This window comes from Pangasianodon hypophthalmus, chromosome 10 (assembly GCF_027358585.1).
Source record: "Pangasianodon hypophthalmus isolate fPanHyp1 chromosome 10, fPanHyp1.pri, whole genome shotgun sequence".
NCBI classification, from domain to species: domain Eukaryota; kingdom Metazoa; phylum Chordata; class Actinopteri; order Siluriformes; family Pangasiidae; genus Pangasianodon; species Pangasianodon hypophthalmus.
The window spans coordinates 16,537,710-16,550,195 of record NC_069719.1 but is presented as its reverse complement, the minus strand read 5'-3'; the positions used below and the strand labels follow the sequence as shown (position 1 = coordinate 16,550,195).

The 12,486-nt window shown below is 38.1% G+C and overlaps 1 protein-coding gene across 1 annotated transcript in view; it reads left to right on the top strand.

Moving 5' to 3' along the window:
* ccdc88c (coiled-coil domain containing 88C) overlaps positions 1-12,486 on the top strand; it is a 54,899-nt gene that overhangs the window by 11,991 nt on the left and 30,422 nt on the right. The window lies entirely within an intron of this gene.

Below are 12,486 nucleotides of genomic sequence, written 5' to 3'. Positions count from 1 at the left end.
TCACCCATTGAATTGCAGCATGGTGAGCTGCTGCTCATTGATAGCATCCCAGTTTGTACAACAATATGATGACATTCTGGCAGTGTGTCTGTGTTAGACATAGATTTACTCAAACCAGGCTTGGTAATGGAGGAATATACAATCATTCTCAATCTCAACAGTCTCATGATTGTTTCATTATTTTGCTTTTAACCTTAATAATAATAATAGTCATCCTTCTATTATTATTATTAGTAGTAGTAGTAGTAGTTGTCCTTTCCTGTTTATTATTTTTAGTCAATTTAAAAAAAAAAAATGTGGTTAGCTCATTAATGCCTAACCACAGTGCCAATTCAGCCTGTCTTAAACTGTCACAGAATTTTGGTATTGCCTTTGCTGAAGAGAAAAAGTCCATGAATTCCTGTAAATTTGGTCAAATAAATGGACACCGAGGTCTTGTAACATATAACCAATCCAACTGCATGACATAATCCTGAGTTTTAATTTGTGTAACATATTCATGTTAGACCACAACCTTTTTAACTAAAATATGACCAGCATGTTGGATAGATAGAATAGAGTGATAACACTTGAGCAGAGATAGAAATTAGCTGAATTTTGATTGATCTACCTTTTAAAATGAGAGAACTTGCATAAACTTTAAGAATTTCCTGAAGCAAAACTCAATCGATCCAGCATAGTGGTGTACAAACTGCAATGTGTAGAACAATTAAGTAAAATGGCAAAAAATATAAAGTATATCATGTGTGATATAACGTTTTAATCGTCTCTACACAATATTACACTACCACGGTATCCAGTGATGTGTACTCCAGTTATATTGTATTACCAGACCTGCCAATCTTTATGCGTTTTGCGTAGGAGTGCTGCAGCTGAATGTCAGAGTTCACTAGTGTGAGTTATCACCCAAAAATACAGCAAAAGAGCAGCCTTTTTTTCTCCCCAATAAAAATGCGACAAATGACAAACAAAAAATGGAATCTGGCTTGATTTGTGCTTTTTATCTCTCCAACATTAATTGATGCTACTTCCTCTCTTCTTACATACTTTCACTTTCTGTCAAGGAAATGGTGAATAATTTGAGTTCATTCATGTGAAATAAAATTTGTCAATTTATGCTTGACGTTGCTAACATTAGACAAGTACATATTTAGCATCAGTTAACTGTATTTGTTAGGGATGCCATAGAAATATTTTGGCCAAAAATGGTAAAAAAAAAAAAAAAAACTGAAAAAGAAACATGGGCAAAAATTTTGACTGAAAAAGATTAAATAGTCATAGAGCAAAGCGTCAAATTAAACACTAGACAAATAATGTTAATGATAAAGAAGTGAGTCTGCACCGATCAGCACTCGGATGCATTCAGAAACTTTGAGCAGCAGCTTAATAGTAGTGAATGTCAGCAATTTGAATTTCAAAGTGGACATTAGACAAACAATTTTTTAAAAATTAAAAAAAAAAAAAAAATTTTACTTAATTTTTATGATTGCCACTGCCACCATGCAGTTCACTACTGCACAGCTGGTGATATTACATCCTCTCATATTCTCCTTAAACCTGAACTTGTGGAAATGCTTAAGGCTATCCATTTTGTGTGATTAAATTATTTTATTGCAATTTTTAAAATGGTAAATCATGAGCAGTGAAAAATCGATATCACACAAGCCTAATACAAATAATGTCATTGATTTCAAAAGTCTTGATTAGGATTTTTCCCCTAATTAAGTATACAGCACTTGGACCAGCACTTGTTACTCATTGTTTTGGTGGGAGAACTGTGCTTTTGTGGTTTATATTGTAAAGCTGATGTCAGTCAGGTCTGTTAGTGTTTCATCTGCCATATGGAGCATTTGTAGGCTTTTGTGTGGTTTCGCTCCAGTTATTTGATAGTCATTTGTTTCCTAGCAGGGCATGTACAGCAGATCTGTCACATTTGGAGCCCTGGCTAAAGATCAATCACTCTTTTAAAAGTAAATGATTAAAGTAACATGTTAAACCCTGAAGCTTAGGGAGGCTCCAAAGAGCCCAGGTGACTCAGCACCTCTCTCTGTTGTATGCTGATATGGTAAACCTTGGAGACATTGATGTGGGCGTGTGCATAGTCCATAGCAGTCTGGCACTGAATCTGTTGAGCTTGTCTCTGAGCCTCCATTATGGAGGTGGGTTATAATAGACTACGTTTGCATAATAGAGGGGGAGAGAGGGAAAGAGAGGGAGAGAGAGAGTGTGTCAGCTTTCTGGACAAGGGGGTTGCCATGGACTGTGGAATGTCTCTCTTTCTCGCTCACCCTCTCTCTTGCTTTCTTTTTTTCCTGTTATCCTCTGAGTCACTGGGCAGTGAAAGTTAGTGTGTACCCACCCACAGAATACATTCACTCACAGAAAGTTTAAGGGTGTGTGGGATTTGTTTGGTCTGCCTGTGCTTAATGTGTATGTCCCGTGTGTTTACTTCATGCTACTATAGTAGCCACAAAACTGCCCTGGCACGAATCCAAATGGTGTGAGAGAACCCCTCCTTCTGCCGTTTTGTTTTTGTGGCAATCCTTCATGGCTTAAACACTTGTAGATCTGTCCATTTGTGCAGGAAGAGGCCTGCAGAAATTCTTACCATGTGAAAATGATGTTAAGAACCTCAACACGGCCTTAATAATCAGTCAGTTTTATTGCTTTTTCTGTTTAGTGTGCTTTAAAAAGGGAGTGTCTAAAAGCAGTATTGTCTCCAAAGGAGCCCATGTGACAGGAAGTGGTGGCCTGCTCCATGTTCAGTGTCACCTGGTCTCTTTATGTGTGTTTGTTTGCTCTCTTTGCTTCAGCATAACATTTATGTTCTTTATGTTGGTTAGGGGTGGTGGATTGCTTTATCTTCAATTATCCCCATCGCTCTTGTGTGGCATTTTTAAAAAAGGCAACGATTCAGCAGGATGGAAACTTTACAGTATCAACTAGTTCAAAGGATGTTAAGAACAGACAACTGTTTTTTTCATTTGTTTTTTTTTTTTAATATCTTTTCCTATTCAGTCAGAACATTTGTAGCTTTTGAAAACATTTTTCCATTAGCTGAAATGTTTGAAATTGGCAGCGGGATTTGCTTTCCTGTCTGGTGTTGGTGTGTAAAGGATCGTTACTCTAATGAGCTGTAATGACCTGCATGCTGCCAGCTCAGCAGGTTAGTGGATATACAGAACAGTGTCTGTGAAGGAATGGGGCCACAATTATTGCTGAAACTGACACTCACACAGACAGTGTTTCATCAGTAATTACAAGAAGCCAACCTCCACAAGCAACCTTATGGTGTGAGACTGGTGGTGTGAATATTGATTGGACTGGAATGTTTCAGTACCCAGTGAAACAGCCCCAGGCTCTGCTGTAATATGGGTCACAGTGGCATGAAAGCCCTAATTAGCCTGTGCTCCAGTGACCACCTTTTTGTGAGGACATTCACTTTCACTTTACACCTTTTTATTTAGCCTTGTTACAGGTTTAGACCTCTTTGTTCTTTCTATATGTAGCCTTGAAGTGGCTAAATAACACTGCATGTAATAAGCCAGTGGTTTAAGGGGGTTAGAATTTTAAATTCCACATGTGGCTGTCTCAGATGGTACAGGAGCGAAAAGGCAACAGATATTTAGCCAACATTTACTAAGAAATGTGCCCCAGTTCCCAGTTTGAACACTTCAAGGTTGAAAAATACACGCAGAGAATTAAAAAGACAAACTCTGAGTCAGTATATACCAGCATACCATCAGCACAGTATGAGTATATAATGTTATATGCTGCCTTCCGAGCACTGTGCGATGGATAACCAGCTATTATAGTTGGACAGATGTCTAAACCCTTGACTTTACTGCTTCAAATATGGACCTTAATTATACCTACACTACATGGCCAAAGGTTTGTGGACAGTTGACTGTCACACTCATATGTGGGCCTTCCCTAAACTGTTACCACAAAGTTGGAAGCCCACACTTGTATAGGATCTCTTTTGTATGCTGTAGCATTACAATATCACTTGACTGGAATTAAGGGGCCCAAACATGTTCCAGCATGACAGTGCCCCTGTACACAGTGAGGTCCATGAAGACATGGTTTGTCAAAGTTGGAGTGGAAGAACTTGAGTGGCCTGCAGAGTCCTAACCTCAACCCCACTAAACACCTTTGGGATGAACTAGAACTCTGACCGAGCTCCAGGAATCCTCACCCAAAATCAGTGCCAGACCTCACTAATGCTCTTGTGGCTGAATGGGAAAATTCCCACAGCCATGCTCCAAAATCTAGAGGGAAGCCTTCCCAGAAGAGTGGAGGTTATTATAACAGTGAAGGTGGGATCTGGACTGTCATGGGCATTTCTGGGTGTTTGCAAGGGGCACATAACCTTGCTATAGTCTTTATGCGCAGTGTGTGAGAAGCTAAAAAAACAGTACCTAGGCCTGCTACATCTTTTTGGATCTTTTTAGAGTTGTCCGTGAAAGCCCTATATGAGGTTTGCATCAGTGTTTTCATGCTTTTATTGCCCGGACAAGGTGGCCTCTGTGGTGTCTCGCACGGCTCCTTCTGTGGTAACAGGGTGCACTGACAAGCTACAACACGGGTTCGCTTACTTTATTTAGCATAGTAAAGATTGTTTTGTATAGCTGAGACGAAACAAGTTGCCTGGCTGAAGACACCATTATTTACACTTGAAAGACAAACATAAGGGCGTGCCTTGAGTCATTACAGCTAGATGCTTATAACATTTCTTAGCATGGTACAAAAGATGCAAAGATATAGCTATATATTTTTTTTTTAGATTTTAAATAGTCATTTTAATTATATAATTTTATTCTTCCTGCATGAATAAAAAGTGAGGGAAAGTTCTCTAGTGTGGGTTGGGTTTTAGCTGCTTTATCAACTTTGATTGAATAAATTATGTTAACAAGCTTGCTGGACTTTGCATTTCACTTTCTTTCTTACCTTTTGACTGTTGAATTTTCATTTTCCCTTAGTTTGAGAAGGTGATGAAACCAGTAACAGGCAAGCTATAAATCACAACTAGAAATTGCGTGTGTTCTTTAAGAGTTATGACATTAATCAGCATGATCGTTTAGATCAGGGCTATCCAATAAAAAATTTTGAAGCTGCTGAAAATTCCTTTCTTACAAAGGTCCAACTAACATGACTGAACAGAGGCAACAATTACCACTTAATGCGTATCCATTTATCATTAGTTCATGGCTATAGATAAGACGCGACAGTTTGATGTTATTTTGTTTTATTTCGCACTTCCGCTTCATGCTACCAGTTCTGATTAGTATCACTCTGGGCTCTGAATGGATGAGACATTTGTTTTGAGTTTGAAGTGGAGAATAAATGCATACTTCTGTCTAGTTACCATGAAACATTTCTATTTTCAATGACTTTTTCATGTTACTTAACTAATCAGACCAGAGAGGGCAAATGAAATGACACAAATATGGAAGTGTGAAAATTCCTCTCTTTCTTGAGGAGTTGTCTTAAATAATTTACATAAATGCATAACTGGCTACAACAAGAGTCATGATCGTTCATGTTTAGAAAACTGACTTGCTCGGTTTTATCCTCTGAAATACTTTGCTGGCTCTGCCAGTTGATGAAGCCTGGCTAAATGATTCATTGTCCTACTACTTGTGTGACTGGATCGACTGAAGGCCTGAGGAAAATGCAGCTAGCGCTATAAGCATATGTTACATAACTAACGTATATTTGTTTTAACTGACTGTTGTCAGTTTGCCAGTGTATAAATCTGTCCACTCCCACCCATTTGTGAATTATGCATGAACTATGCAAGACTTAAAACAGACTATGCAAGACTCTAAAACAAAATCAATCCATCCACGCACAAAATATCAGAAAATGTAAGAGAAGTTAGAGCTTTTGGCCCATTACTTTGGTAGATTTGTCTATACTGTCTATGTATAATAAACTTTTCCATTATATCATTCTTTAAAAGTTTGGCTATAAGAAGTTCTGTCTTTTTTGAGTTCTCACTAAGCATTTCATGAAGAATTATTTGAGAGCTGAGGCAGAACAGGGTGGAAGTTAGCATGTGCTTGACACTTACCCCGCTTCATTATCCCTTAAAATATGACTCAACAATTTATTAAGCACAATGTGGCTTTACAGTTTAAACTCCTGGAATGGAAGACTAATTTTTTGTGAAAAAATCCGCTATTCACACAAATGCACACACGAGTTTGTTTGCTAAATTGTTAGCATGCAAGTTAAATGATGGTTTAGAAGCTATGGGAATGTAATTTATCTAGGTATAAATGTATGACTGACATTTTTAAAAAACAATCAAGGATTTTTTTCTCCCATTCTTGCATAGAAGACCTGCAGACATCTTCCCAGCTGACCTCCAGACATGAATAATTGATTTTCAGCAGCACAAGAGCTGCATTACTTTGTTAAATAGTGCAGTTGAATGAACGAGTGGCAATTTGAATTGCAAATAGGATATAGTCAAATGTTCAGTAGAATGGAAGCTAATCTTTGTACCCAGTAACGCAAAGCTATTGTCCAAACACACATTAATGTCCAGTGCATTAGATGACTTTTTTTTTTCTATAAAAACAGCTAATCTGCTACTTCTTTTGCTACATCCCCTACTGGTCACAACTTAACTAAAAGATACTACAGAGTGTCCCAAAAGCCTCCATACACAGGGGACTATGTACGCGAGTGCCACGTCGGTTGTGCCTTCGTCAGTGGATGTTCGTGGACGTCCACTTCTCGGTTGGTACTCAACTTTTTGAATTTGTTAATATGTTTGGTAACAATGTCGTGTGTGATGTGCTTGCCATGTTTCCTGTTAAAGTCCATCGCAAGGTTGTGACAGCTTCCTGATCCAGCCATGAGAATGATTTCAATACTTTCTTCTTTTGTCAAAGAAAGACATTTTTGCAAAAAAAAAAAAAAAAAAAAATGTTAATTTCTGTTATGTATGGAAACTTTTGGGACACCCTGTATTTACAGTATCTGCTTGACATAACCAAAAGCCTCATGAGGCAACATGTCTGATCAGTCTGGCAATATCACAGGGTGATATTAATTCCCAAGTCCTGTACTCACACCAGACTGTCTGAAACAGGCGAATGGCACAGCACTGTGCTGAAGCAGCTGCTGTTTGTGGAGGCAGAGGAAACTCTCTCACTAAAGTGGTTGGTGGTTGATGAAACTTTCCATCAGTGTCATGAAATTGCACAGTGGCACCACAAGCACAAATAATCCCCTCAACACATTTTTCCATTAGTGTACTTGCAATGTGAGCACTTACTGGGCATGTGGGTTTGCGTCTACCTCGATTCCCTGGGATTTCCTGAAAATAACAGTGAGAAAATGTGGAAAATGCTGTTTAAAGAGTGTGTAAGGTCATGGATTCCTGCTGCACAGGTAAAAAGGGCCAGCCAAACACAACATCCTACATGTCATGTCTCAGCACTATTGTTTCTGTCTCCTGCCTTTCCCTTACTGGTGCTTTTAATAATGAGGCAACTGAGTAGACTCCTTAAGTTCCACTCACACCTCTCTCGCATTGGGAAATGAAACTTTGCTCGTTAATAATTAAGGTGTGTGCGTGCAAGTGTGTGTGTACTTGTATGCAGAGGACAGTGTCCTGTTGATTGACTCATAGAACTGCTGAGTAAGAGCACTCTCTCGCTGTCACTATGCTCTCAGATAAGGGCTGTCATCTGTCTCTATGCTAATATTTAAGTTACCGTCACTGAGATGTACCAGAGTTCTTGAATCCAGCCCAGTGTTGCACTACAGCAGCAGTGAGATTATTTTAAGTAGCTTTAAACGTTGTACATATCAGAAAGATTATACTTCTGAAAGATGTATGCTGAGAGCTGATCCTCACCCCTGCTTAGCTGTTAGCTGAAAGTTGACACCATCTAAAATGCAATCTCCTTGTGGTCAAGCATATCAAGTGCCAATAATCAGCCTGCTTAGGGTTTGCTCTCACATATATTAATGCTCTCAAATAGCAGGAGTCTGTGGTTATAGCTCAAGCTCTTAATACTGAATATGACTGTCCTAACTGTTTAATTAGGGGTCTGACGATGCTTTTTCTTTTACTTCTGCTCTAAAACTAGTTGTGTGATCCAAACTGTAAGTCATGCAGCAGGGGTTAAGGTTTCTCTAAATCCTGCATCATCTACAATGGAGATAAAATTATTTTTACAGCTGTTTCCTTTGCTTCTAATGAACAAAAAGATGATATGACTATACACTTCTGCCTAGGAAGATTTGGAGCTATGTTGCGTAATGTGCAGTATCTCTTATTTTTTTCCCAATTATATTATTGTATACCAGGATCATTTAAACCTGGGTGAATATTTCATAAATTATCCCTTTTTTCCACACACTCAGAGACAGTACTGTTTTACATGGTTTTATTTTGTCATAACACGGCTTATATACTTTACTGAGGTTGCTTTGTTGATCCTTCTCATCTGTGGTTAGTTCAGTTTTATGCAGTAGGAAAGCCTGGCTTTATGAATAGAATATTAAAAGCTAAATAACTACAAACACGTACTGTTGAATGACACATGGAAGACTATAGTGTAGATTTTTCAGTTGCGCAAAACAGGGTATATGTTGGGTTATATACACATTAAACAAACAAAGAAGTTTCAGTAGATTCCTTCTAGTTTTGCTTGAATTGATTTCCCAAATATCAAGTAAGTAACTAATTTCCTAATCCTTTCACTAAATATCATGGCTGATGATGCTTTCTTCCATTGTTGTTTTGCTGCTGACACTGAATGATGATGATGACAGTGATATGCACATGCATGGTGGGGAAAAGCCACATGAATTCCAATCTGACTGTAGTCATTCTTGTCACGTGGTCACTTATCAGATACTGTATGTATCTGATTTAAGACCACAAATGAAATTCCCTCAGGTCTAATTTGAAAATATTGGATTTGCATGTGCACACAGTCCTGAAAAAAAAATCTGATCCGTGTCACGTAAATGTAGAAAATTGGATTTGTATCACTTCAACCTGATAATGTAAACATAGCCATTATTTATTTCTAAACTAAATGCATTAGCAATGCATGAGTTCCTGCATTGCTGATATGCCAAACAAATTAATAGCAAGGTTTGTTTCAAGTAATTACTGATTACTGCCTGTGATTAATGTAGTAAAATAATTATTTAGTAATGTTTAGGGTGTGTGTTTCAATGGAAGCATTGTAACATTCAGATTACTTTTTCAGATTAGACAGTTTGTCTAATCAAGTTCACATTTTATGTGCTTCAGCTTTCTACTAGGCCGTAGGTGGCTTTCTTCGGGCAATTTAAAATATAGCTGTTGTGAGGCATTCAGCTATACGCAGGCAAATTAGAAGCTTAGCCGACACTCATCACTATACTGTCTCCCCCCTTTATGTTGAAATGCAGGCTTTTAGCTAATTGCTTGTGCTCAGACTGCTTAAGCAGCAAGATGTTTGGTGTGTCAGATAAAGCAATAGGTGTTGTATGTGATGTTTGAGTTTTGCAGTGCATGGCCATCTTGGACTAGGGGACCTGAATACAAAAGGATTATGGATCAAAGTGGTTTTATGAAATTTAGGCCAATGTCCAGTGAACTCAAAATAAACCAAACATTGTCTAAACTATAAGTGTGCAATTTATTTATTTTTGCACCTTCAGGTATCATCAGTCCAGGAGATTGAAATCTCTTCGATTGAATATGAAACATTCTCAAATGATTGGCCATGGCATTGAGTGTCTAAGCACTCAAAATTAGATCTGATTACAGCTATACTTGGTTATTGTCTTGGATATGATGAGTTTTTTCTTCTGTTCGTCATCCCAGTAAAGGAATTGCAACCAAATGTATTTGCAAAGACCATGAACAGTGATCCGTGTACTAACCTTATACACAATTTTAGATTACAGAAAACATGAACTAGTATGTAGTATGAGTAGTAATCTGAAATGGAATAGAGATAAAATCTATTACTAGTTCAAAAGATGAATAAAAAAAATGCAGTTCTAGAGGCACTACTCAAGCTGTGGCAAAGCTGTGGCATGTGTATGTTTATGGTTAATAAGAGTAGAAAGTTTTGAAAAGTTGGACGTGTGTGTGGTATATGAGGTATAGGGAAGGTTTAACGTATGACCGCAGTATTAATTAGGCACAATGACGAAGCCAGGCCTGGGCCTCAGCTCAGGAATTTGCATTGTGATCACAGAGAGTGGTCCTTCCATCAGCCCCCCTGTGCACAAAGCCCTCCTGAGGGACTCGTTCATCTCGGGACCAGATTAAGCTGTCAGCTGGGGGTAGGCAGGGAGGCCAGAGATTTACAATGATGTCATAGGATATGAGGATGCACCAATACACTACGGAGTATTGGTATTGAGCTAAAATTCATTTTCCATGACATTTTCCAATCTGATCTGATCCGCTGATTATTTTTTATATGTGATTTTACAGCTAGCATAATTAAATTCCTATGCAACTGGTGTGTCTAAGCCCTAGGAGTGTTATGGTTTGAAATTGTCATGGAATGATCTATAAAAATATCACAGTATCACAGTATTAATTGACTATTTAACAACAAAAATGAACAGATTTATTTATTTATTTATTTTTTTTTACAAACTCTATGTAAGTCTCTTAGAATATCCTTGTACATGTGCAATAATCAAAAGGAACAAAAGGATCAAATCCCCTAATTGTTCTTCTTTCTTAAAAAGGAATGAGACCCACTGGAGTAAGGAACTTACTCAGGTAAAAAAAAAAAAATGAAAGAGAACATGGTAATGAATAGAAATGCATTTTACTTGATATTTTGAAAGCGTCAGCAGTGAGGTAATCCTACACCAGGACTGTGACACTGTGCCACCTCTACTTTGACCACAGCAGCACGCCATGTGGTCCTACATGGTCCCAGGTGCTCATATAATTTCGCATTCGTTTGAGTTGGGGCTGTGTTGCCCATTTTTTTGTTTAGTTTAAATGAAAGATTTTATAACCTCATTGTTGAGTGTTTATAGTGATGGTGTCTTTTTGTGTGGAAATGTGTTTCTCATCCAGAGCACAGCAATATAAAAATGTCATAACCCTAGCAATGTATTACCTAGCAGTTTCCTTAGAACTCATTAAGCGTCTTTGCACTGCTAGATCAGAGGCACAGACCTGGTGTAATATGTGACACACCCTCATCACTTTAACCCCGTGTACCTGTGGGGCCTTAACTGTAGTGTAAATGAAATGCTCTGTAGGAGTCACATGACCAGAGGAGAGCTTATTGAAATTGTAGATGTATAGTATAGTGTAGTGTAGCTGTATAATCAACTGCTGCGTTCAGGATGTAGATTGACCCACTGACTATTACCTTTTATCCTGAATTAAATGTTATGTGGGAAAATACCACATAATGTCAACCAAGACTTTCCAACATGTACATTTCCATTTAGCTTGTACTGCGTGCTGTTCCACCACACCCCTGTACTGTAAATGATGATATTTCCAGTACTTACCACCTGTACAACTGTCCTTTTCTCTCTCTCTCTCTCTCTCTCTCTCTCTCTCTCTCTCTCTCTCTCTCTCTCTCTCTCTCTCTCTGTGTGTGTGTGTGTGTGTGTGTGTGTGTGTGTGTGTGTGTGTGTGTGTGTGTATGTTGAAATGAGGGGGTTAGGTCATATGAACTGGTCAGGTCTTGTCTATTGTGTACTCTGAGTGTTGAATTCAGTTGCTACGGAGGCCATTGTCCTTGATCACGTGGCATATATGTGTGCACGCAAACCCGAAAGAGCTCTTGTTTACTTGAGGAATATACTTCTCTTTTTGCGTGTTAGATTTTTGGTAATTGTTATGACTTGGGTGGGGGGCATGATGGTTTACAGACAAAATTTATGTATGCAGATGGTTAAAATTGGTACATCATAAATACAAATCTATGCAATAATTTGCATATTCATAACTATATGATCATGCATAATATACTTCTATACATAATGTGTAAGTGTACCATATATGTATATAAACACATACTTACACACAATAAACATACACATGCATGTTGTACAAGGAATGATAATATACACAAATGTACATCGGATTTGAGCATATAACGCAAAGATTATTGATTTCTTGGCTTAAAAAAAAAAACCAAAACTCTCCCATTCTTAAAGTTAGCCACTATGCTGTATTTAGTGTAGCTGGTGTAGAGTGTAGTGTAGTGGTTTATTCCATTTGGACTACACTCTGTAAACCAAACTGTTTATCCAAAACCTTTTTTGAGTGAAAGTGATCCAGAATAATTTTTTTGTTAAAATCTTCAGATACATTCATATGAAGGGCACATTTTATTCCAGGTTTGTGTTGTGTAAGAACACAGCCCTGCCTATCCTGTCTCCATCACCCCAGGCTTGAACTGTTGAACTGTGTTAATTCCAAAGAGTTCCCTTCCCCAAAAACGCCCCACATGGCATGTTAATGTCTACCAT